This window comes from Myotis myotis, unplaced genomic scaffold, assembly GCF_014108235.1.
Source record: "Myotis myotis isolate mMyoMyo1 unplaced genomic scaffold, mMyoMyo1.p scaffold_m19_p_3, whole genome shotgun sequence".
Classification (NCBI taxonomy): Eukaryota; Metazoa; Chordata; class Mammalia; order Chiroptera; family Vespertilionidae; genus Myotis; species Myotis myotis.
In genome coordinates, this window is record NW_023416335.1 from 166,273,406 (window position 1) to 166,298,715 (window position 25,310).

The 25,310-nt window shown below is 43.2% G+C and overlaps 1 protein-coding gene across 4 annotated transcripts in view; it reads right to left on the reverse strand.

Annotated features, from left to right (window-relative positions):
- Positions 1–24,217, reverse strand: part of PCED1B (PC-esterase domain containing 1B) — a 137,881-nt gene extending 113,664 nt beyond the window's left edge. For all 4 annotated transcript variants that reach the window (XR_004966302.1, XR_004966303.1, XR_004966304.1 and 1 more), the window contains exons 1-2: positions 24,110–24,217; positions 6,572–6,620 (exon numbers count right to left, since the gene is read on the reverse strand). The gene's annotated coding sequence lies outside the window, so the exon portion shown is untranslated. The remainder of the gene's footprint in view (positions 1–6,571; positions 6,621–24,109) is intronic.
- Between the last annotated feature and the right edge of the window lie 1,093 nt (positions 24,218–25,310).

Sequence of the window (25,310 nt, forward strand, 5' to 3'; positions counted from 1 at the left end):
AGAGAAATAGAAACATCAATGAGAGAGAAACATCAATTGGCTACCTCTTACACACCCCCTGCTGGGGATCGAGCCCCCAACCTGGGCATGTGCCCTGACTGGGAATTGAACTGGAGACCTTCTGGTGCATGGGATGATGTTCAACCAACTGAGCCACACGGGCTAGGCCTTCATTATAGTTTTGACTTGCATTTCTCTTATGACTATTGATGTTGAACATCTTTTCATGTGCTTATTAGACACTGAATAGCTTCCTTGGAGAAATGCCTATTCAAATTCTTTGCTTATTCTGTAATTGGGTTATTTGTCTTTTTATTATTGAGTCATTAGAGTTTTTATGTATTATGGACACAAGTCCCTTATCAGATATACTAGAGGCCTGGTGCATGGATTTGTGTACATTGAAAGGAAATTAATTAGAAGGTGGCCAGTGGGGTGGGACTGGGTGAGACGGGCAGGACACGCCCTGGAGCCAACCTCCCACGGTCCCTCCAGGCTGGCCACATCTGGGGCGGCACAGGGGCTCGAAGGGCATCTGTGGAGTGAGTGGGATCCCTCTGGCAGGTGGGGTCCCTCGGCCTGGCCTGCAGGGATCAGGTTGAAACCAGCAGTTAACATCCTTTGAGGGGTCCTGGAGTGCGAGAGGGCACTCTACAAGGTTGCTGTTGCTCAGCAGCTCCTGCATTGAGCATCTGCCCCCTGGTGGTCATTGAGAGTCATAGCTACCAGCTGGTCGCTTAGGCTTTTATATAAATAGATGATTTGCAAATATTTCTGCCATTCTGTGGATTGTCTTTTTGCTTTCTTGATGGTGTTCTTTGATACATAAAAGCTTTTAGTTTTGATGAAGTCCAATTTATTTATTTTTTTCTTTTATTGCTTATGCTTTGAGTACTATATCTAAGAATCTATTGTCAAATAGGAGAACATAAAATTTAATCCTATGTTTTCTTCTAAGAGTTTTATAGTTTTAGCTTTTTAGTTTAGCTCTTTGATCTTTTTTGAATTAATTTTTATATATGGTATGAGGTGAGGACCGATTTCATTCTTTTTCATGTGGCTATCCAGTTGTCCCAGGACCATTTGTTAAAAAGATTATTCTTTCTTCTTGAATGATCTTGGTACCCCCTTGTCAAAAATAAATTGATCATAGACACATTGGTTTACATCTAAACTCTAAGTTCTACTCCATTGATCTTTATGTCTATCCTTATACTGGTGCCAGTACTGTTGTTTCTTAAAGAATAAGATTTTACAAACATTCATGATTGACATAGTCCAGGGCCTCACAACTCCAATATTTTCAATAAATAATTGACTAGCATTTAGATTGGCAAATAATTAGGCTCAAGGTATCCAACTACCTATTAAAATCTTATACTATATCAGTATGAAATTATTATAAAGTTGCCTGCTATCTACTATATTTAAGATAAAATTTATATGACAAAAGTCAAATTTTCTTATCTAATTTTGCTGTTTGAAAATAAAATTCTCAAAGTAAATTACAGTTCTGAAACTTAGACATTATCTAGGCCAATTTGTTTTCAGTCTTGTTTTTGCAGGTTAAAAAACAGACCTCGACAGTTTTCATAATAAAAATGCCATCTTTTCCCAAACTGTGACCTTGAAAGTATTTCTTCCATTAAATTTATTTGCATACTAGAACTAACTCAGGCTTTTTGATAAACTGTGTACCTCTCTAAAGGGAACAAACAATTATTGGTGTGTAGAGGAGCTTATCAACATCTTTTTTGTAGTCAAGACCCTCACATAAAGGATGTGACAGCAAATATTTAGATGATAAAATTCTGTATTTGCCTTCCAGATACTTGATACCATATAGACTCACAAAAAATCTTATTAGTAGAGGTAATTTTAAAATAGAAACATATTGAGAAAATAATTGTTATATTCTGAAATAAAACACTAAAGAAATAAACTAATAAAAATCATGGAGTGATTGATTCAGGAATATTTTTTTCTTCTGTATACTTTGTATATTAAACTTTTTCATTAATCTTTTTAATATAGATTTCTAGTGTGTTAACTTAATAGTACATTATCTTTACTGATGTTGAACAAAAGCCCAATTGTTTTGCTATGGACTGAATTTTGTATCCCCCAAATTCTTAGGTTGATTGTATTATGATTATGATTATGATTGTATTTGGAGATGGGGTCTGCGACGAGGTGATAAAAGTTAAATGAGGTCATTAAGGTGAAGTTCTAATTCAATAGAGCTGGTGTCCTTGTAAGAAGAAACATCAAAGCTCTCATTTTGTCAAGTGGGGACACAGCAAGAAGGCAGCCTTAGCAAGCCAGGAAGAGATTCCTCACCAGAAACTGATTCAGCCAGCAACAAGATGTGTACTTTCCATCCTCCAGAACTATAAGAAACAGGTTTCTGTTGTTTAAGCCAGCCAGTTTCGGGTATTTTGTTACGGCAGCCTAAACTGACTAATACATGCTCTCAGATGCAACCCTCCTCCCCAACAATGTATACAATTTCTCCAGGTCAGAACACAGCAGAGCAATTCAATTGTCTTTCATTATAGTTGCATGTAAAAGAATTATCTAAAGATGTGAGCGGTAGCACTAACCGGTTTGGCTCAGTGGATAGAGTGTCGGCCTGCGGACTGAAGGGTCCCAGGTTCGATTCTGGTCAAGGGCATGTACCTTGGTTGCAGGCATATCCCCAGTAGGGGGTGTGCAGGAGGCAGCTGATCGATGTTTTTCTCTCTCATCAATGTTTCTAATTCTCTATCCCTCTCTCTTTCTCTCTGTAAAATATCAATAAAATATATTTAAAAAAAAAAAGATGTGAGCAGTAGAAATCAGAAAGGGTGCCTTCAGTCTGCTATTGATAACCATCACATCACTTAGAGAATAAATGGCCCTACAATGGGATAAATATAAAACTTGATCTCTAAGATGAATAAGGAGATTCAATCCGTACCGCATTTTTTTTTAACAGCAATGAAACAGATTATTTTCTAACTAAAATATTTCTAGGAGAAGGAGGGGGAGAGGAAGAAGAGGAGGAGGAGAAGGAGGTGGAGACCAAGAAGAAAAAGGGAGAAAATAAGTAACTTTCTTTCTTATTTGTCTGTAGGCATCAGATGGCTCTGCCTCTGAAAAACTTAGAAAGTATGTTACAGTATTTAAATTACCAGTATAGTAGAGTGGACTCAATAATATCAGTGCTATGTATAAACTCAGGCTAAGAACTTAAATTTTCCATGTGAGCTCATGAGTGGTTGAAACAAAAGAGCCCCAAAATTACTGAACATTTTAAAGGAAATTTAATCAACACTAAGAAAAAGAATTTTAATCTTAAAAAAAAGGAAGATATTTCTGGAACTACAACAATGTACATGATTTAATACAATTCAAGGAAGAATCTTAATAATCAAAACTCTGGGAGCTAAAAAGCCATTGAAAAAAATCATTAAAATATTAAACCTTTTAAAATTCCCAGTCAAGATGTGTCAAAGGAAGTGGAAGACTGCAGGCCAGTTGAATAAAGCCATCCCTAGATACCTTACTTAACTGCTTAATTCATTCACCTGTTAATCCATTCATTTATCTATTGTTCTGGGAGACTCTTGGTCAAATTGCCTTTTACAGGCTGGACTCCCCTAACACATATGATCCAACGAGTGATTATCTTTCCTCTTGTGAAAAACAAGTGGTATTAACAAGTGGGACCACTGTGACTGCATTCAACACTCACTAACACATTTCCAGAGGACACGAACAGTTATTGCAACATACAGAGCTTGTGATGCCTTTAAAATTCCTGTGAAAACTCCCTTGGTGTCCAAGTGAGGGACCTGCTCATTGAACCTACCTCCAATGAGGTAAAAGAATTCTGCCCAAGAGGAGGTAACCCAGGATTCACAGCGCCATCTTTTTAAAAAGCAGTTTGCAGCTGTACCTCGTGAGCATGGCTATGGCTTTAAGACCAAAGCTTTTGTGTTTGACCCCTGAAAAGTGCAAAATGGAAGGTGCAGATAGTGGCAGGCACTGCAGGAGGAGCAGGGAGTGAGGGGGGAAGAAACCCCGCCAGCAGAGGCCAGAGTGGGTTGCAGATGCCACGGGAAGAGCATTTAATATTGGTTCTGGCGGAGAGTAAAGGAGCACGCAAAGAGGTTTTAACTGCACTCTGATTCTTGTGCTTGACATTTCCTCCACCATTACTATAGAGATTTCAAATTAGGCCTAATCCAGACAGCACCGTCACGCTTGGTTTTGACAAAGTCCTATTTTAGTGTATGTGCTTCCAAAGAGAGCACAGCCAAGTCCTGACAGCACTCTCCATTTACTCATTTATACAAACGTTTACTGATAGCCCATGGAGGCAGGCTGTGACCACCACCTTATGTCAGTCCAAAGTGCATTAGACTAGAATCGACTTAATTTGCTGTGTTTTTTCTTTTTGGAAAAAAAAAAAGACATTGACTTTGAAGTAATTCAAACAAAATTCACAGTCTTAATTTGCACATTGTGTAAGCTCCCAAACCTTCCCACCGGTACCTCCAGAACATGTTGTTAAATAAACCTTGCTTAGTGGCCAGCAGGAAACATGAAAGTAGAATCTCTTAAGAAAGCTCGCTGTTCCTAGAGTAAGATGATCATGATGGAAAGGCAGGTGCTGGCATCACCCAGTTCTTGAAAGCTTACCCTGAGGCCTGTCCCTTGGTGGCAGTCCCCGAGAGCAGGAGCGCCCATTCCTGCTCAAGCTGGAGGCTTGGTGGCAGCAACCTGAAGGCTTCTGGGATAGGAACACTTACTGTTTTCTTGAGGAAGCCCTCCAGGTCAAGCAATAGCAGAAACAGCAGGGGGGCAGCCTCTGCTAAGCCAGGGCAACCTGATTTTGAGCTACGACCCCAACACAGATCTGTTCTCAGGGACAATGTTCTCTGTCTCTTGCCTGCAGAAGGCTGTATTATCAGCTGTGAAGGGCCAGATTGTATTTAGCTGAAAAGCCTCTGAGCTAGATCTCAAACATGTCTGCTTTTAAGGCATAAACTGCACTGAGTGTGAATCCAAGTTCCATCACTTACTATCTATTAGGGCCTCAGTTTCCTCATTTGTCAATGTGTGTGTGGGGGCGGGGGTGGCGGGTGGGGGGGGGGTGGCATCTAGCTGCCAGATTTGCGATGAAAATCAAATAGTAAAAGATAAGCCTCTAATATAGTGGTGCTGAATCAGAATTTTGATCACTGCTTTCTCTACATAAGTGTGCTTCTTCATTTATTATGGCTTTTTATCTCTTCCTTGTCCCAGAAAACCTGTAGTAAATTATCCAGAGTCCCAAACTTAGTTTTTTTCCTTCTAATAGGAATAACAGGAAGAAGAAACAACTGTGTACATACAAAGGGCTTCACCAATGTGCTTCTCTAAACAAAACATGTGACTCTCAAAACCACATTCTTTTTAAAAAGTCACATTTTTGGCTGCCCTTTTTGTTGCGCATATATTTCTCTGCATACACGTCCCACAAATTTCTGATGCAAACTAGAAGGCAGTTCAGAGTTGATTGTCTGAAGCCTTCCAATCTTTCTCCTTTTCTTTTCTTTTGGTAAAGGGTGGGATTGGAGTCAATGACAGAACATGAAGCAGGAAGTGCTACCAGCATGGAATAGTACAGTAAAAGGCAGAAAAACTGAGCACTCACACCTGGACAGGCCTCGGTGTCCTCATTTCTAAATTGAGGGTAAAAATGCTTAATGGTTGTGAGAATCGAGCTAGATAATATATGTAAGCTGTCTAACACAGTTCCTGATTCACAGTAAATGTTCAAGAAAAGTTGGTTATTTTCACTCCTCATCTGTGAATCTTAAATTCAGAGATCTGCTCATCTTTTGAATCCCCATAGCCTACTCTTATAATACCTATTATACCCTGACTTGTGTTATAGCAAGGAAGTATAAACCCTCTCCCTACTCTTTTAGGACGAGGACTCCAGCTGACCCACTTTAGTATATCCCAGAGACCTAACCCAGCACCAGCATTCACTTGTGGGATGAATAAGACATCTTGTTTAATTGGAGAGAGACTGTGTGTGATATTAAGGAAAGCTAGTTCTATCAGCCAGTTTTTGGTAGTAGGCTATAAAGACAAACCTATCAAGAGTGGGGAAATATTAGTTAGGGAAATATTAGAAAGGGAAAGTCTTGAGATGCAAGGTCAAGATGGTGGAACAAGTAGATCTTGAACTCACCTCCTTCCACAAACACATCAAACTTACAACTAAATATAGAACAACCATGCCTAACCACCTGAAAACTGGCTGAACAGAACTCCTGTAACTAAAGATATTAAAAAGAAGCCACACTGAGGGTAGGAGGGGCAGAGACACAGCCTGGTCAGGTGTAGCAATGCATAAATGGAAAGGATAACATAACATAACACCCTTACACCAGGATCCCCAGTCTAGGGCATCTGTGCTGGGAAGAGGAGTCTCCATAACATCTAGCTTTGAAAACCAACAGGGATCATATCAGAGACAAAGGACCGTGGGAGACCAAGGCAGTGCTCTTAAAGGACTCATGCTCACACTCACCCGCTCCAAGCTCCAGCGCAGAAGCAGCGGTTCCAGAAGTGCCTGGGTCCTATGGGGAGGAATTAGATGGACTAACATTAGAGGGAGGGCTGGAGGGGCAGGGATTGGTGGGAACTCTCCCTGAAGAGGGAAGTGCTGGCGAGTGCCATTGTTCCTTTGTTTCTTTTGCTGTGTTCTCCTTCCACCTGGCTGACCTGGAGCAGGCAGGTGCCAAACCTGTCACTCTCCATTAACTTAGCTAACCCTGTTCACCCCACCCCAGCATTCCCGAGATCCTGCCCCACCTAACCTTCTAGCCCTGGCCAAAGCCTTCCCCACGTGTGCTCCTGACCTTCCACACAAGCAGCACTGGCCTCAGGTCAAATCATAGCAACTACCAAGTGGTCACAAGTCCAGCACAAGCAGTGGCCAGCCTAGGCCAGCACCACAGCCCCACCCAGTGGCTCCACAACAGACACACCCAACAGGCAGCTGGGGCCAGCACTGGAGCCCCTCCAAAGCAATTTCCACCCTGTGGGGTCAGCCCTCGCACACCAGATCATCCAAGTAGTTTTGGCTGGCCCTCGCAGTCAGTCACCTAAGAGTCAACCCCATTTACAAGCAGGCCTGCAGCAACTGGAGCCCAACTCCAACAGAAGGGCACACACAGCCCACACAGGGGTCACCCCTGGAGCACCTGGCTCTGGTAACCAGGGGGGATAGTTCCACTGGACCCCACAGGAGAACTTCTTTATGAGGCCACTTCATCAAGACTGGAAGATGTAGTGGATCTACCTAACACATAGAAACAAACAGAGAGAAACAGCCAAATGAGGAATAGGTTCCAAACAAAAGAACAGGAAAAAACCCAGAGAAAGAACTAAATATAATAGATAAACAGTCTACCAGATAAGAAGTTTGAAACAATGCTCAACAAATTCAGAAGTAGATGAACTCAGTGATAAATTCAACAGATACGGAAAATTAAAAAAAATGACCAATTAACCCAGCTGATGTGGCTCAGTGGTTGAGTGTCAACTCATGAACCAAGAGGTTGCTGGTTCGATTCCTGGTTGGGGCACATGCCCGGGTTATAGGCTCAATCCCTGGTAGGAGGGGTACAGGAGGCAGCTGATCGATGATGTTTCTCTCATCAATATTTCTATCTCTCTATTTCTCTCCCTTTCTCTCTCTCTAAAAATCAATAAAAACATTTTAAAAAGAAACTATCAGAATGAAATGAAAAATATTAGAGAGAATTGACAACAGATTAGATGATGTAGAAGAATGGATCATTAATCCAGAAGTTAAGGTAATGGAAATCATCCAAATGGACCAGCGAAAAGAAAAGAATTTTAAAAAATGAGGATAGTTTAAGGATCCCATAGAACAATATTAAGTGTACCAACCTTTGCATCATGAGGACCTTAGGAGGAGAAGAGAGAGAGAGAAAGAGACATAAAACCTATATGAAGAAATAATGGCTGAAAACTATTCTAACCTGGTTAAGGATCAGAATCCAAGTCTAGGAAGCACAGAGAGTCCCAAACAAGATGAACCCAAAGAGGCTCACACGAAGAAACATCATTATTAAAATGCCAAAGGTTAAAGACAGAGAAAGAATTTAAAAGCAGCAAGACCATTTAACATTTCATGTAAAGAGATTTAGTGTGATGAATTCCTTTAGCTTTTTCTTGTCTGTGAAACTCTTTATCTGACCTTCAATACTAAATGATCGCTTTGCTGGGTAGAGTAATCTTGGTTGTAGGTTCTTGCTATTCATCACTTTGAATATTTCTTGCCACTCCCTTCTGGCCTGCAAAGTTTCTTTGCAAAGAAATCAGCTGACAGTTTTATGGGTGCTCCCTTGTAAGTGACCAACTAATTTTCTCATGCTGCTTTTAAGATTCTCTCTTTGTCTTTAGCCCTTAGCATTTTAATTATGATGTGTTTTGATGTGGACCTTTTTGGGTTCCTCTTGTTTGGGACTCTGTGCTTCCTGGACTTGTATGTCTATTTCTTTCACCAGGTAAGGAAAATTTTCTGTCATTATTTTTTCAAATAGGTTTTCAATTTCTTGCTCACCCTTTAAAGGGTCTTCTTTAAGAAGAAGAAAAAAAAGATAAAAAATATAAACAATACAATGGTAATAAATACATATCGCAACAATTGACTATAACAATAAACAAACAGGCAGAACAGAAAAAGACTCATATATACAGAGAACATTTTGATGATTGTGAGATGGGAGGGGGTAGGAGGATAGGTGAAAAAAGGCAAAGGGATTTAAAAGTACAAATTAGTAGTTATAATACAGTCAGGGGTGTAAAATACAGCATAGGGAATATAGTCAATAGTATTCTAATAATTATGTAAGATGTCAAATAGGTATGAGATTTTTGTAGATGGTCCCTTAGTAAGTTTTAAAATGTCCGATCACCGTGATGGACACCTGAAACTAATATAACATTGTATGTCAACTGTAATTGAAAAATAAAAAATGATTTAAAAAATTAAAGCAGCAAGAGAAAAGCTTCTAGTAGTACAAGGGATCCCCCATAAGATTACCAGCTGATTTTGCAGCAGAAACTTTGCAGGCCAGAAGGAAACAGCACAATACATTCGCAGTGATGAAAGGGAAACCTATAACCAAGATTACTCTATTCAGCAAAGTTATCATTGAGATTGACAGACAGATAAAGAATTCACCAGACAAGCAAAAGCTAAAGGAACTTATTACCACTAAACAACACTACAAGAAATGTTAAAGGGTCTTCTTTAAGCAGAAAAGAAAAAGCTAAAATTAAAAATAAGGAAACATAAGAAAAAAAATCTCACTGATAAAAGCAAACATTTAGTAAAACTAATGGATCAACCAATTATACAGCTAATATGAAGGTTAAAAAAGCAAAATTAATAAGATCATGTGTAACTACAATAAATAATTAAGGGATATACACATATACACAATACTCATACACATACTTCTGGGTACTTATCCAAAGAAATGGAAAATGGTAACTTGAAAAGATATATATGCCCCTATGTTCATTGCAGCATTATTTATAACTAGAGGCCCGGTGCAAAAAATCCGTGCATGGCGGTGGGGGTGTGTGTCCCTCAGCCCGGCCCAGCCTGCACCCTCTCCAATCTGGGATCCCTCTCACAATCTGGGACCGCTGGGTCCTAACCGCTCACCTGCCTGCCTGATTGCCCCTAACTGCTTCTGCCTACATCCTGATCGCCCTCTAACCACTCCCCTATCGCCCACAACTGCCCTCCCCTGCTGGCCTGATTGCCCACAACTTCCCTCCCCTGCCAGCCTGATCGCCCACAACTGCCCTCCCCTCCCGCGACCCGCCTCCTCCGCGTGAGACAGCGGAGACACTGGGACCAGCCTCCTCTGCACTGCGCGGAGCCATGGGACCCCAGGCCTCACCGCGCAGAGCGGCCACTGGCCCCACCTCCACTGTGCACGGCCATCTTGTGATGACGTCGCACGAGAGGGCATGAGGACCACCTAGGCTTTTATTAGTGTAGTCAATATATGGAAACAACCTAAGTGTCCATTGATAAATGAATGGATAAAGAATATGTAGTACACACACACACACACACACACACACACACACACACACACAGGCAATGGAATATTAGCCATAAAAAGAAATGGAATTTTGCCATTTGAGACAACATAGATAGATTTAGAGAGGGTTTTATGCTAAGTGAAATAAGACAGAAAAAGACAAATACCATATAATTTCACTTACATGTGGCGTCTAAAGAACAAAACTAACAAACAAAACAAAACAGAAACAAACTCATACAAAGAACAAACTGGCGGTCACCAGCCAAAGGGGTGGGAAGTGGAGGGATGGGCAAAAAAGGTGAAAGGAATTAAAAAGTACAAACTACCAGTTATAAAATAAGTCATGGGGATGTAAAGGACAGTAAAGAGGGTCCAATAATACCATAATAACTGTGAAGGAGGGCAGATGGGTACTAGGCTTATCATGACAACCACTGCATAAGGTATAGGAATGTGTCATCACTGTGTTGTATGCCTGAACTAACACAATTTTGGATGTCAACTATAATTTTAAAATGATTTAAAAAGAAAAAGAGAAAGAAAAAGAAAACTTTATTTGGTTTTGCATCCAGAAGGGCAGTAGGATGTGCCAGGGCAGATCAAAGACTATCTGTTGTGTAACCAAGAAGTTCGCTGTAGACTGAGACTCTTTACTGTAGAAATGGAACTTCCGTCTCTCACTGAAGGGAGAAGCACCCGAATATCTCAATATGCCCTGGAGCCCAGGGGAGAACTGGAGACTCCTTTAAAGAGCATAAGAGAAAGGCAAGTACTACGTCTGTTATGAATGTTTGCAAATAATGTGACTTCACAAACTTTCGTTAAAGAATTACAACACTGGAAGGCATTATGGTAAAATAATGTACCTTGGACGTGGCTTTCGTATGAAGAAAACACAATGTTCTGTTTACTAAAGTCTGATACATAGATTGCGATGAAAATCACAAACAACTCTTTAGCTGAAACCACTATTTTGTTCAATAGAAAGAGCAAATGGTATATTGAATAGAAATGGTTACTTCATTTCCTGCACGAACACCATGGAATATGGAGGGATAGATTTTCCTCCAAGACAGAAATCGAATGAAGTATAGTGAAATTTGCCTAGAGACTCTTACTGAAATAGCACTTATTCAAAAGAAATGTTTTATATTACTACTTTTAGAGTTTCAACAATCAAGACTCTGTATTTGAAAGGCATTAGGAAATGGGCTCCAGTCCCCTGAAGCAAGTTTGGCCCAAGTGTCTCTTGTACAATAGACAGAGACCGTATTGAAGAATACCAGGTTTATGCTGTGCTTGGTGCAGTGTTGGCCACCACATAACAAGTGTTAAATAAAATAATAGCAACATGTGACATGGAGAGCCTGAGTCTCTCATTCTTACTGCTAAGCCCACAGACCAGATGGCTGTACACACCCGTAATCAAGTGCGGAGCCATGCGGAGCTGTGTGGGCCGGGGGCTGGCGAGGCAGCGCTGAGTCAGGCCGCTGCCTTCTCTCCCTCCTGTGGAATTGCTTCACAGCCTCCACAGTCACAGGCGCGGTGCTGGCGCTTTTGAGAGCTCACAGAGCTTTGGATGTGTCCAGACAATTCACGAAGGACGCTGATTTCCCTCGAGTACGTGCCAAATGACATCCTATCCACTCCTTCACCACCCAGAGCAGTGACTTGCTAATGAGACCTGTAGAGAAACTGGGGCATCTCAGGTAGAACGGGCACAGTTGGCTGTTTATGAGACACTTGAAAGTATTAGCTCTTTTTAAAATAAATAAACAACTCTACCTGGAGGACATCATGCCGAGTGAAAGCAGCCAGTCACAAAAGAACAAACAGCGAATGATTCCACTTATATGAGGTCCTTAGAGTAGTCAAATTCACCGAGACAGAAAGGAGAAAGGTGGTTGCCAGAGGCTCGGGAAGCGGGGATGGGGAGTTATTGTTTAAAGGCTACAGTTTCAGTTCTGTAAGATGAAAAGAGTTCTGTGGGTGGATGGTAGTGGCACAATGATGTGAGAGTACTTAATGCCACTGAACTGTACACTTAAAAAGATGGTTAAGATGGTACATGTTATGTCATGCGGATTTTGCCACGATTTAAAAAATATATATAATAAACATATAAATAGAAATCTAATCAGCATGTATTTCCTCTGAGGGTCAGTGAAAACCAGGAAGACGCTCCTCCTCTCATGACAGGAGAGCAGATGCATTTTGAAGCATTTAGAAAATGGTCTTCCCCTTTTCTGTAGCTGCTGGTCGCCCCTGGAGCGTGAGCTTATCTAGGACAAGGTCTTTCATCTCTGTGTCCTTGAGACTCAAAATATGAGGGGTTCACAGTGTCCCCGGGCTTGTGTTATTAAGACAAACTGAATGTTAAATATACTCTTCAGGTCTAACAAAAATTCATGTCAAAGAAGTCAGACTGCTTCTAAAGCAACTGAATTCAGTGGGAGGAGAAATGCGTTTTCTCTTTGAAATTTGAAGTTATATAAGCCAAACGCCAAAGAACAGCAGCACATTCTCTCATGCTGCATCTGGCTTTTGAACTGAAGAGCTCGGGCCTCTGGTGCTCTCACCTCACGTTCCCCAGCATCTGCAGCCTTGACCCACCTCTGGTCAGTATCGGCTGGTTACTGACTCAGCAGAGAAGAGCCTGGTCAATCATTACCTGAAAGGAAACAGTAGTTTGTTCTAAAAACGAAGCTCATGTTTTTGTGATCAAAGCAGCTTCTCTGGGAGCCTCAGACCCTTTCATTGATTGTGCTCCCAAAGGGCTCCGGGAACACTGCCCACGTGAGGTCCAAGACAACACTGTTTCTTTCGCCGTTGTGGTCTCTGGCATGAAACAAAGAAGAGTGTCGTGGAGTACCTTTGTGTGCCTTGAAGGTGTCGTCCTCCCAGTGATAGAGTCCCTGTGCAGCAGAGATGGCATATTTTGTTAGTGAATTTGGGCTGGACCCTGTGCTGGACACATCGTCTTTGTCAACCATAAGCTGTTACTGAACACTTCCTGGGTGAAATATGCTAGTACGTCGTAAGGAACTGGTTGACTGAATGGCTATTGATTACATAACATTTTTTATTGAAGTGGGTTTTATTTTAAGCTCCGTACTTTCCTCTTCATTGGCAACCATGTCTGCAAAACCCACGTTACACACTCTAAACCCAATGATTTTTATTTTACTCTCAAAGTGAATTTGGCTGTCCTCTAGCTTAGTGATTTATATGACACATTGACCACTTATTTACTTACCCCCCTTTGTTTATCTACTTAAAAAGAAATTTTCTTTTTACTGTGGTAAAATACATGAAATATAAAATTTTTCCATCTCAATCCTATTTATTTTTTGACATGGAGAAATATATATCTGTGGTCTTTCCATCTCAACTATTTTTAGTGTGCCATTGAGAGGCATTAAACACATATTATTGTGCAACCATCCATCCACAGAACTCTTTTCTTGTAAAACTGAAACTCTTTCCCATTAAACAATAAGTCCTTATCCTGGGCCACCTGCCACAATCCCTGGCAACCACAATTCTACTTTTGGTTTCTATGATTTTGACTCTTCTACGTACATCATATATGGGAATAATACAGTGTTATTGTTGTTTTGTGACTGACTGCACATATAACATCCTCAAGGTTAATCGATTTTGTAGTATATGTCAGAATTTCCTTCGTTTTTAAGGCTGAATAATATTCCTTTATATCTATTCACAACATGAAGAGTCACATTCCCTCACATTTTGCTCATCCATTCATCTTTTTTTATTATTAATAAATCTTTATTGTTCAGATTATTACAGATGTTCCTCTTTTTTTCCCCCATATCTCCCCTCCACTTGGTTCCCACCCCACCCCATGCCCTTACCCCCTGCCACTGTCCTCATCCATACGTGTAAGATTTTTGTCCAGTCTCTTCCCGCACCCCCACACCTCCTTCACCCCAAGAATTGTCAATCCACTCCCTTTCTGTGCCCCTGCTTCTATTATATTCACCAGTTTATTCTGACTTAATTTTTAGGTTCACTTGTTGATAGATATTTATTTGTTGTCACTTTGTTGTTCATAATTTTTAACTTTACCTTTTTCTTCTTCCTCCTCTTCTTAAAGAATATCCTTCAGCATTTCATATAATCCTGGTTTGGTGGTGATGAACTCCTTTAGCTTTTTCTTGTCTGTGAAGGTCTTTATCTGACCTTCAATTCTACATGATAGTTTTGCTGGATAGAGTAATCTTGGTTGTAGGTTCTTGCTATTCATCACTTTGAATATTTCTTGCCACTCCCTTCTGGCCTGCATGGTTTCTGTTGAGAAATCAGCTGACAGTCGTATGGGTATTCCTTGTAGGTAACTAACTGTTTTTCTCTTGCTGCTTTTACGATTCTCTCTTTGTCTTTAGCCCTTGGCATTTTAATTATGATGTGTCTTGGTGTGGTCCTCTTTGGATTCCTCTTTGGGGTTCTCTTCACTTCCTGGACTTGTAAGTCTATTTCTTTCAACAGGTAGGGGAAGTTTTCTGTCGTAATTTCTTCTAATAGGCTTTCAGTATCTTTCTCTCTCTCTTCTTCTGGCACCCTGATAATTCAGATGTTGGTACGTTTGAAGGTGTCCCAGAGGCTCCTTACACTATCTTCATATTTTTGGATTCTTTTTTCTTTTTGCTTTTCCAGATGGGTGTTTTTTGCTTCTTCGTATTTCAAATCTTTCACTTGATTCTTGGGATCCTCTAGTCTGCTGTTGGATCTCTGTATAATATTTTTAATTTCAGTCAGTGTATGTTTAATTTCTGACTGGTCCTTTTTTCCATTTTTTTTGGCATTCTCATTAAGATCCTTGAAGGTCTCACTAAGTTCCTCAGAGGTTCGTAGAAGGTTCTTGAGTAGCCTTATAACTGTGGTTTTGAACTCTATGTCCTCCATTGGTTTGCTTTCCTCCATTTCTTTCATTTGTGATATGTTTCTTTGTCTCCACATTTTTGGCTGACTGCGAGGACCCTCTGTGTCAACAGTGGAAGGACTGCTGTGCTGGAGACACCCTTATGGGGTAGGACTTGCTTCAGTGGGGCTTTGGTGCTCACTGAGTCTGCTTCTTGAGTGTGTCCCTTATGGGTGTGAGGAGTTGAAATCTGGTATGTGGCCAGGGGTACCCTGGCTCCTGAATCTCCAAGTCAACCACTGTGTGAGTCCACCCAGCAGTAGCTACAGCAATATCAGCAAATTTCTCCTCTTTGTTTGGGGCTTGGAAATTTTGGCACTCTCTGACCCAGCTGCAGTTTGTTAGGTTCGGCTGCAAAAGCGCAGGTGGTTCCTTTGCGCCACTGAGCACAGCTTGGATGGGGATGTAAATTGAGTAGGGCGGGGTCTCAGAGAATCACCAGGGCAGAGCAAACAGCAATAGCTTTCGGCAGCATCTCCGCAACTCCGTGCCTCTGCGTGCCCCAGTCCCTCTGCGTCCCCGAGTCCCGCGCCCCCACAGCAACAATGATCCCTGCGAGCAGCTCTGCAAGAAAGCCACCCTCGCTTTCTGACCAGCTGCAAGACAGTCCAGTTTCTCTCTGTAGGAGTCTGGGACCCCAGAGTCTCACCGTAAATGAGTTCAGTGCATTCGGGAGCTTGTATCCCCTTCCGATTGAAAAAAACCATGCAACCAGGTGCAGCCTGGTTAGCGCGCGCCTCCGTACCTCTGTTCTTGGCGCCTCTGCACCTCCTACCCGGTCTCAATGCGCTTTTTTCTTTTCTTCTAGTTGTAGAACTTCCACTCGGCCAGCTTTCCCGTGATTCTGGATGATAGCTGCTTTGTCTTATAGTTGTAATTTTAATGTTGTTGTGGGAGGAGGCACGTATTATACCTTATGCAGCCATCTTGGTTCTCCCATTCACCTTTTAACGGATACTCGGGTTGCTTCCAATAATACTGCTGTGAGCAAGAGCGTATGTTCATTTACCTTTTAGTTCAAAAAAGTCCGTAACAATGCTTCATTTAGAGAGGAACACCAGAGGAGGAGTGGGAAAAGCAAGAGGACTCATGAATGACCTCAGCCACTAGCAAGCATCTTACAAGCCATCTATTTTTGGCCAGTTCTAAACACCATTGCATTATGTGGAAGAATAAAGTAGAACCTCCATTTCACTAGTTTAAAAATCGGAGAGAAACCAAGATGGCGGCATAGGTTAACGCCGGAGATTGCTGCCTCGAACAACCAATTCAAGGGTACACCTAAAAGACGGAACGGACATCATCCAGAACCACAGGAAGGCTGGCTGAGTGGAAATTCTACAACTAGGAGGAAAGAGAATATCATACCCAGACTCAGAGGAGGCGCAGTGCTGAAGTCAAATATTCAGGTGTGGAGGTACGCGGGGAGCGGGCTGGCGGCGGAGGGCGCGGTTGTTGTTTTCAATCGGGAGGGAGTTTCAGACTCTGAGCTCCAGATCCAGGTGAGTCCCTAGGGACCCAGACTCAAACGGGAGAAGCGGGACTGTCTGGCTTCGGTCGGACTCGAAGGCAGCTTTCTCTCCGAGGTTTGCAGTGGTTGCTGGGACTCTGTGAGGCAGAGCCCCTAGGGACAGAACTGAGAGCAGCCATAACTGCTCGCTCTGCCCGCCTGCCCTGTTTGATCCCGTGCGACCCGCCCCGCCCAAGCCCTGCACAGAGCCATTTGCCAGATAGCCTCAGGCAAAGGCTAGATTAGCACCTCCCCAGAGGACAGAAGTTTTCCCACTGCAGACACAGCTGACTCTCACAGCCAGTTGGCCTGGAGGTCAAATCCCCCCCAGTATTAACTACAACAACCAAGGCTTAACTACAACAAGACTGTGCACAAAGACCACTAGGGGGTGCACCAAGAAAGCATAAAAAAAATGCGGAGACAAAGAAACAGGACAAAATTGTCAGTGGAAGATATAGAGTTCAGAACCACACTTTTAAGGTCTCTCAAGAACTGTCTAGAAGCTGCCAATAAACTTAATGAGATCTACAAGAAATCTAATGAGACCCTCGATGTTATGATAAAGAACCAACTAGAAATTAAGCATACACTGACTGAAATAAAGAATACTATACAGACTCCCAACAGCAGACCAGAGGAGCGCAAGAATCAAGTCAAAGATTTGAAATGCGAAGAAGCAAAAAACACCCAACTGGAAAAGCAAAATGAAAAAAGAATCCGAAAATACGAAGATAGTGTAAGGAGCCTCTGGGACAGCTTCAAGCGTACCAACATCAGAATTATAGGGGTGCCAGAAGATGAGAGAGACCAAGATATTGAAAACCTATTTGAAGAAATAATGACAGAAAACTTCCCCTACCTGGTGAAAGAAATAGACTTACAGGTCCAGGAAGCGCAGAGAACCCCAAACAAAAGGAATCCAAAGAGGACCACACCAAGACACATCATCATTAAAACGCCAAGAGCAAAAGACAAAGAGAAAATCCTAAAAGCAGCAAGAGAAAGAAACTCAGTTACCTACAAGGGAATACCCATACGACTGTCAGCTGATTTCTCAACAGAAACTTTGCAGGCCAGAAGGGAATGGCAAGAAATATTCAAAGTGATGAATACCAAGAACCTACAACCAAGATTACTTTATCCAGCAAAGCTATCATTCAGAACTGAAGGTCAGATAAAGAGCTTCACAGATAAGGAAAAGCTAAAGGAGTTCATCACCACCAAACCAGTATTATATGAAATGCTGAAAGGTATCCTTTAAGAAGAGGAAGAAGAAGAAAAAGGTAAAGATACAAATTATGAACAACAAATATGCATCTATCAACAAGTGAATCTAAGAATCAAGTGAACAAATAATCTGGTGATCATAATAGAATCAGGGACATAGAAAGGGAATGGACTGACTATTCTTGGGGGGGAAAGGGGTGTGGGAGATGCGGGAAGAGACTGGACAAAAATCATGCACCTATGGATGAGGACAGTGGGTGGGGAGTGAGGGCGGAGGGTGGGGTGGGAACTGGGAGGAGGGGAGTTATGGGGGGGGAAAAGAGGAACATATGTAATAATCTGAACAATAAAGATTTAATTTAAAAAAAAAATAAAAATCGCTGAAAGGTTTGATACACTGCCCAAGTCTCAATATGTTAGAGTCAAACAGATGTTTACTACAAGGTTTTTTAGCGATCAGGTTTGTGACTGCCATTTTTAGTTGCACATCAGAATCACCCGGGGCTCTTTAAAAAAAATACTGATACATAGATCCCATTCCTAGAGTGCCGATTTAACTGGCCTGGGGTGGGCACCGGTATTTTTTGTTTAAAGTTTTTCAGATAGTTCTAATGTGCAGCCAGGGTTGAGAATCACTGATATAGCTTAACCCTCCTGTCTCCATTCCCATTTAGAGAGAGAAAAGGGAAATGATTTGTTGAAAGTGACATAGGAGATGGTAAAAAAAAAAAAATGCAAACAGAGATTGAAATTTCAAGTGTAGTGCTCTAAACTTCCTGAAGCTTTTTACAGTATTTTTGCCTCCTAATTCTATTTTTTAGAAAGTGCAAAACTAACGTACTATCAAATAGATCATTTTTATTCAATCTCGACTGATTTAAATCAAGATTAAAGGCATGCTGAAAGCTTATTTTAGTTTTCATTTCAACACCTGAACCGTGATGAAACCAAATTTGAAAGAATTCTACCTACAGCCAGAAGTCTGCCAGAGGAAGACAAAGTCTGCGTGAGGCCTGAGATGTTATACAGTTCTAAAATGAAACAATCAGAGGCATAAAGTTTAAAGACAAGAAGAAAACAGAAATAAAGTAACGGGGCTGATTCTAAAGACGACTCCCCTCTGTTGTAAAAGTCAAGTAAAGGAATCAGAAGAGGAAACGAAAACGGCCAATAAATGTGTGAAAAGAACCTCCCGTGGAGGCAGCAGGGTGACTCCTGGGACCTGACACCTGGCACAGGCATTCGCCAATCCGAACTTTGAGAATCTTTCACGAATATGAATCAATAATGAAGACTATCAAGACTGAGGCCACCTGCCTCCCCCACTGACTCAGAACAGAGAATGAGGGTACTTGGTGTGAGGAACATTTTCGTTGAGGAGATTAAGCAAGAACACCAGAACTTCAAGGGATTTGTACAAAGATATGCCCAGGCAGCCCAGCTGCAGGGAAGAATCCATCCTAAGAAATAGTCACAACATGAAGTACTTGCTTTCTGTATTAACTTGGACTCATTGTGAGCAAGTGACAAAAATGGACTCAAATTCACTTGAGCTGGAAATAGTTTAAAGTCTCCTGTAAGGGAATCAGAGATGTACGTGGGGAGTTTGCGGGGAGAGGCGATGAGTATAGATAATAGCAGCCCAGAGTCACATTCCCCCCACTCCACGACCAACAAGGGGAAAACCTCCCAGGAGTTCCACTTAGAAAAACCCGGCAGAAGGACTCAAATAGTCCTCTTTCGAATCATGCGACCATCTCTGATAACTGGAAGGGGCTTTGCTATAGAAAAAGTTGACCTTTACTGGTATAATATGTGAAGGAAAGATCTAAACTTAACCACCTATCACTATATCTTTTTGACCCAGTTTTGAAATGGAAAGATCATAAAGCACCTTCACTGGCCCAAGTTTAATGGAACAACATCCTAATGAAAACACACTTACTGGTGCAGTAAGTCCTGTCACATCACTGATAGATTCTTGGAACTGCAGCAGAACTACCCACAATGAGACCAATTTCACCACAGGCCGGTTGGTAAAAGAGGACCTGCTGTACTCGAGCACTTCACTGGGTTCTGCTAACAATTATGGCCTTTCGAAGACCTCAACTGCACATGTTCTTGCTGTATGTACACTTTAATATAATACAACCATTTGAGTTTCTGTTCATTAACACTACAGCTTCCCTTGACCATGACTCCCTGTGCCTGACCTCTGGTCACTGAGACGGTGGGAGACAGTCAGCAGCAGTTTCCTGTGAAGGCTCTTGGGGCACCCCTTCCCCCCCAGCAAAGGCTCTTAATAGACAGAGAGAAACAGGTGGAGAAGGTGCCATGGAGAGGAGGCTGAGGAATCAGAGCCCTGAAGTGTGAATGCCTGTGGTGAAGTGCGATTTCACCTGGAGGAGAGGCGGGGCCCACGAAATGAAAAAGGTGAGAGGAAAAAGGAAACAAGCATGCTCTGACGGGATGAATTGATTTTTTCTTTAAACTTTTCCTAGGAAAGGTGGACAACAAGGAACTGAGGCTGAGGGTGCCCCATAGGAAATGGGAACTTCTGCAAGGTCAAGGGGAGGGGCCTGTGATATTGGGATTTATAATAAGAAATATCTCCAGTCCCTGACCCAGGGCTCCTAAAACCTTTGTAAATTCCCAATAAGAGGATGAGGAGCAGGTGTTTTAATGAGCGACTCTGGGTAGGCTCCTGGATGGGGGCTGGGTACCAGAAAGACCCAGCCATGAGGAGAAACTTGGAATTTTCAGCCCTACCCTCCATCCTCCAGGGAGGGGAGAGGAGCTGGAAATGGAGCTAATAATTGAATAACTGATCACGCTTCTGTGAGAACGCCTCTATAAAATTCTAAAAGCACGGGGCAGGGGCGGGGTTGAAGAGCTTCCAGGTGGGCAAACACCTGGAGACCTGGGAAGAGTGGCACTCCTGGAGAGCGCATGGGAGCTCCTCGCCCTTCCCCCACGCCTTGCCCTATGCATCTCTACCATCTGGCTGCTCCTGAGTTATATCCTTTTACGATAAACCAATAATCTAATAAGTAACGTGTTTCTCTGATCACTGTGAGCTGCATTAGCAAATTAAACAAACCCAAGGAGGGGGTAGTTGCAACCTCCAATCCATAGTCAGTGAGCCAGAAGCCCAGGTGACAACCGGACTTGTGATTGGCAAGTGAAATGGAGGCGAGGGGCAGTCTTGTAGGACTGCGCCCCTAACCTGTGGGATCTGGTGCTATCTCAGGAATTGAGTTGAACTGGAGGAAACGCAGCAGGTGTTGAAGAACTGGTTGGTGGTGTGGAGAACCCTGCCCCCATGTTGCAATTGGTACTAGAATCATCCTAGAACCCCTCCAAGAATGGAAAAGAGACTCGCACAGAGGGAAGGTGCAGGGAGTGGCCCCTGGGACTCCCTGGCAGGGGCCTCCATGCCTCTCCTCAGCTGTGTGGGATGACAGTTCACGTGGGCACACAGAATGTTAGAGCCGGAGGTTTCCTGATGCTTTGTGAATTCACCTGACCTTGAACCCCAGTTGAGTGGGCTGGCCAGAGTACTTCCCTATACGCCCCCCACTTTCCTTCCCTCTATGCGTCACCCACCCCCCCTGGGATTAAGATATCTTTAACACAAGGATCCCCTCACCATTCATTATTTAATTCCATAAACAGGAAAAAGAGAAATGTGAGAATTGTAAGGAGAAATGTGAGAACTGTACCCGATAAAACAGTTCTTGATTTTAGAAAGAGAAAATGGAAAATACCAACTCTTCTATGTCAGCAATAACATGGCCTGTGGGGGTTCTTGGGCAAAGCAGAAGAGCACTAGACCAGGGGTCAAAGCAGTTCCCTTCTAGCACTGGGTCCGCGCACACCGCTGGGCGGCTTTGCGCGGGTTGTCCCGCTCTTGTCCTCTTTCCTCTCCCGTAAGAGGATGAAAGGGTATTTAAGTTCTCTTCCAGGTTTAATTTTCTAACTTTCACATAAGTTTTTCAGCTAACAATGATAAAACTCGCTAACTGCATCATCATTAGTCTATTTCCCTACACTTTCCGGGAAGACATGGAAAGTACGTTCCAATATTGACGAGGGAGTAAAACCACTACGAGACAGGACCTGCCCATGAAGCACCAGCTCCTGGTGTGTTCTTCTGAGAGACGCCAGCACTTTGTCACTCTCTCAGTCACTCACTTTCCCCTGTGACTTATTTTTTTCGGAAGCAGTTTCCCAGCTGCTTCTCCCTAGAACCTTTTCTAAAGGGGGAACATATTTTCCCTGCAAAAATCCAGTCAGGATATACCGAATGACAGTTTTGGGTAAAGCATTGACAAAATAAATGTTAACATTCAGTTTTGAACAATGGTTTCCACCCCCTTTGCATATAATCAATGTGTGTAGTCATAAAACCACCCCAGTGCATCTTATTTTCCTTTTCTTTATTCCCAGGTCTCCATTACTTCAGGCTAGAGGCCCTTCTTACCAAGTCTACCCCCACCAATTCCACATGCACAACACTACACACTTTCCTCCCTAAAACACTGCCTCCACCCTCCAATGTCAGTGTTGACTGCAGGATAAAATCTAAGGCAGTGGTTCTCAACCTTCCTAATGCTGCGACCCTTTAATACAGTTCCTCATGTTGTGGTGACCCCCAACCATAAAATTATTTTCGTTGCTACTTCATAACTGTAATTTTGCTACTGTTTTGAATTGTAATGTAAATATCTAATATGCAGGATGTATTTTCACTGTTACAAATTGAACATAATTAAAGCATAGTGATTAATCACAAAAACAATATGTAATTATATATGTGTTTTCCGATGGTCTTGGGCGACCCCTGTGAAAAGGGTCGTTCGACCCCCAAAGGGGTCTTGACCCACAGGTTGAGAACCGCTGATCTAAGGCCTTGACCCAACCCTACCTCAGCAGCCCAGCTGCCATCACTCCCTTCCCCATCTGTGGTCCAGCTCCTGGGAAGATTCCCTGTTTGAGGCTCATCCCAGACCCTTCCCACTTTGCTCATTCTCCTCACTGACTTGGAATGTCTTCCCTCCTCTGAAGGCTGCTGGTCTTTCAAAACCCAGACAAGACACGCCTCCCCCCGCCCCCCCCCCGCCCCCCCAGCTTCCTCTATAGAGCTTTCCTGAAATCTGCATCTTGCAGGGCACTCTCTCTACTCGGTACAGCCCACTGCCTGGCACAGCAAAGAAAAGGACCAGGTTAGACTTGGAAATATTCCCTCAATGGGTGGGGCGGGGTCGGGGGGGACTTCTTTAGTAGGTCTGGGTCCACTTTTGGTCAGCACTAGCTTCAGGTCCCCCTAAAACAGGTGAGAGAGGAGTCACAGTCCACAGGAGGCCCCTGGCTAGTCTCAATAGAACAGGACAGGGAGGGGTAGGGTGAGCAGCTTCCAGCGAGATGGGGAACCAGGAGGGGCAGCGGCATCTGCCCTCACCCGGTGTGCTCTTCCAACCACTGTGTCCTTCTACTGCCTCCATCCCCCACAAATGCTTTTCCGAGTAGCTTGAATTCCCTGAGGCCCCAGAGGATGAGGCCTTTAAAGCTACCGGGCTTTAAAAACACCTGGGTATTTTTTCTCCAGGGCCTAACACAATTTAACCTGCGGAGTCAAAGTGACCCACAAAGTGAGTCAAGTTAATGCAAACTATTCTCTCAGCTGGTTATGATTGTTTCCATTTTGCAAAAAAAGAAAAAAAGAAAGAAAACCTCTCACATCAAAAGGTTAGCTGCCTTGCCCCAAGTCACAGAGCCAGGGAGTGGCCAAGAGGAGCCCAGTAGCCGTTCCTATTTTCATGCTGCTTTGTATCAATTTCATGGGAGAGTCTGAGCCCGCCTTCCGCACCCTGAGACCAGAGTGGAGGAACTCCTGCGCTTGCAGGAAGTAGGCTCTTCACCGCTTTCCTGTTTTCTCACGCGGCACCTCTAGCATCTCAGGGCCTCTCATTATCTGAAATGTGAAAAAGGCCCGCGTTTAATTATTCATTTTCCATCGCCCGTGATGAGGGATTAACTGCCCGGTGAAACAGAAGGAAACAGCCTGACCTTCAGGCTGTCTGGATGCGATAACTGACTAAAACCTCGTGTCGGTTTCAATGGGCAAATGAAAGGGCTTTCCTGGGCTTGACGCAAATGGGCTATCAGGGTCCCTAACTGAAGTCAAAGGACGGAGCAATGACAATAAGAAAATAAACATGCGCTAAACATAGCCATGCTTGCTTCATTATGTCCGCAGGTGTTTCCCAAACTCTCTGCACTTACCGGGTCCATGGGATTTGCGTGTGGGCGCAGAGGGGGCTGCAGGGAGGACCGGGGAGGGGAGCTGTGCAGGGGCAGCCCGTTCAGTCTCCCCCGCAGAGGAGCGTCAGGAAGGGAAAGACTAACGCGGAGGCCTGTTCATCACAGCTGCGGGACCAACTGGCTGGTTTCTCATTAATTGGCTGGTCCGTTTGACCAAAGGTTACCGTGGGAATGATTCATGGAGCCGTTCCGCTGCGCGGCATGTAAACACAGCCTTCTAATCGAGGGCTTCGCTATTAAAATGGTCATAAATAGCTGCGAATTACTACTGTTGTGCAACTCGTGACTGCACCGCGGCTCGGGCCGAGCAGATGGGAGCCTCGCTGCAGCCCCCGACGCTGCCTTAGCATTTCGTGAGCGCATTGGGGTCCCTGCCACCCAGATGGCAAAATGGCACCCTCGCTGCCCTGCTCTGTTCCAGGGGAGCACATTTTTCAAAAAGCCATCGAGCCTTGAAAGTCTCTCTCTCACACACACACTGTAGGATAGATAAATATATAACTGCCCAAAACATGGCAAAATGAGCCACTATTAATAACTCAGAGCCTGGGGATTCAGGCAGTCCAATGCGTCTGCCAAAAGTTCAGAATGTTTGCTGGGTGCTTTGATTTTTTTTTTTTTTTAACTCTGTTCTTGATTTGCTTCAGTACATTTCCTACTTAGATATTCTACCCACTATGTGTCAAATTTTATCTGTGACCTTACTAGGACATACCAGAGCACACAGGACAGGAATAGAAGGCCTTTAAAGCTACTGGGCTTTAAAAATTATGCTGGCCTAACATTTTCCATATCTCTCAATCGTAGCAACCGTCATCTTAGCCAAATATGCAGAAATCGCTGAAGAGAAAATAAGGAACTCCCTAAATTACTTACATGGATAATAATGTTGCATTAGTAATTGTTTGTGGACTGGCCAGACACGGTGCTTCTAGACGTCAGTGCTAGGCCTTACGTCAACCCTACAAAGTGGGCGTTGTCCCCATTTCACAGACCAAGGCAGGCCAGTGACTCCCGGGGCTGGAATTCACACTCACCGCTCTTTAGCTTGAGCCCCATGCAACGACCAGTAGGCAATCCTTTCTGACAGTTGATGGCAATTTTATGGTCCAACCAACCACTGCAATGCCCTGGCCCTGGAAGGAAACCCAAATCCTCTCCT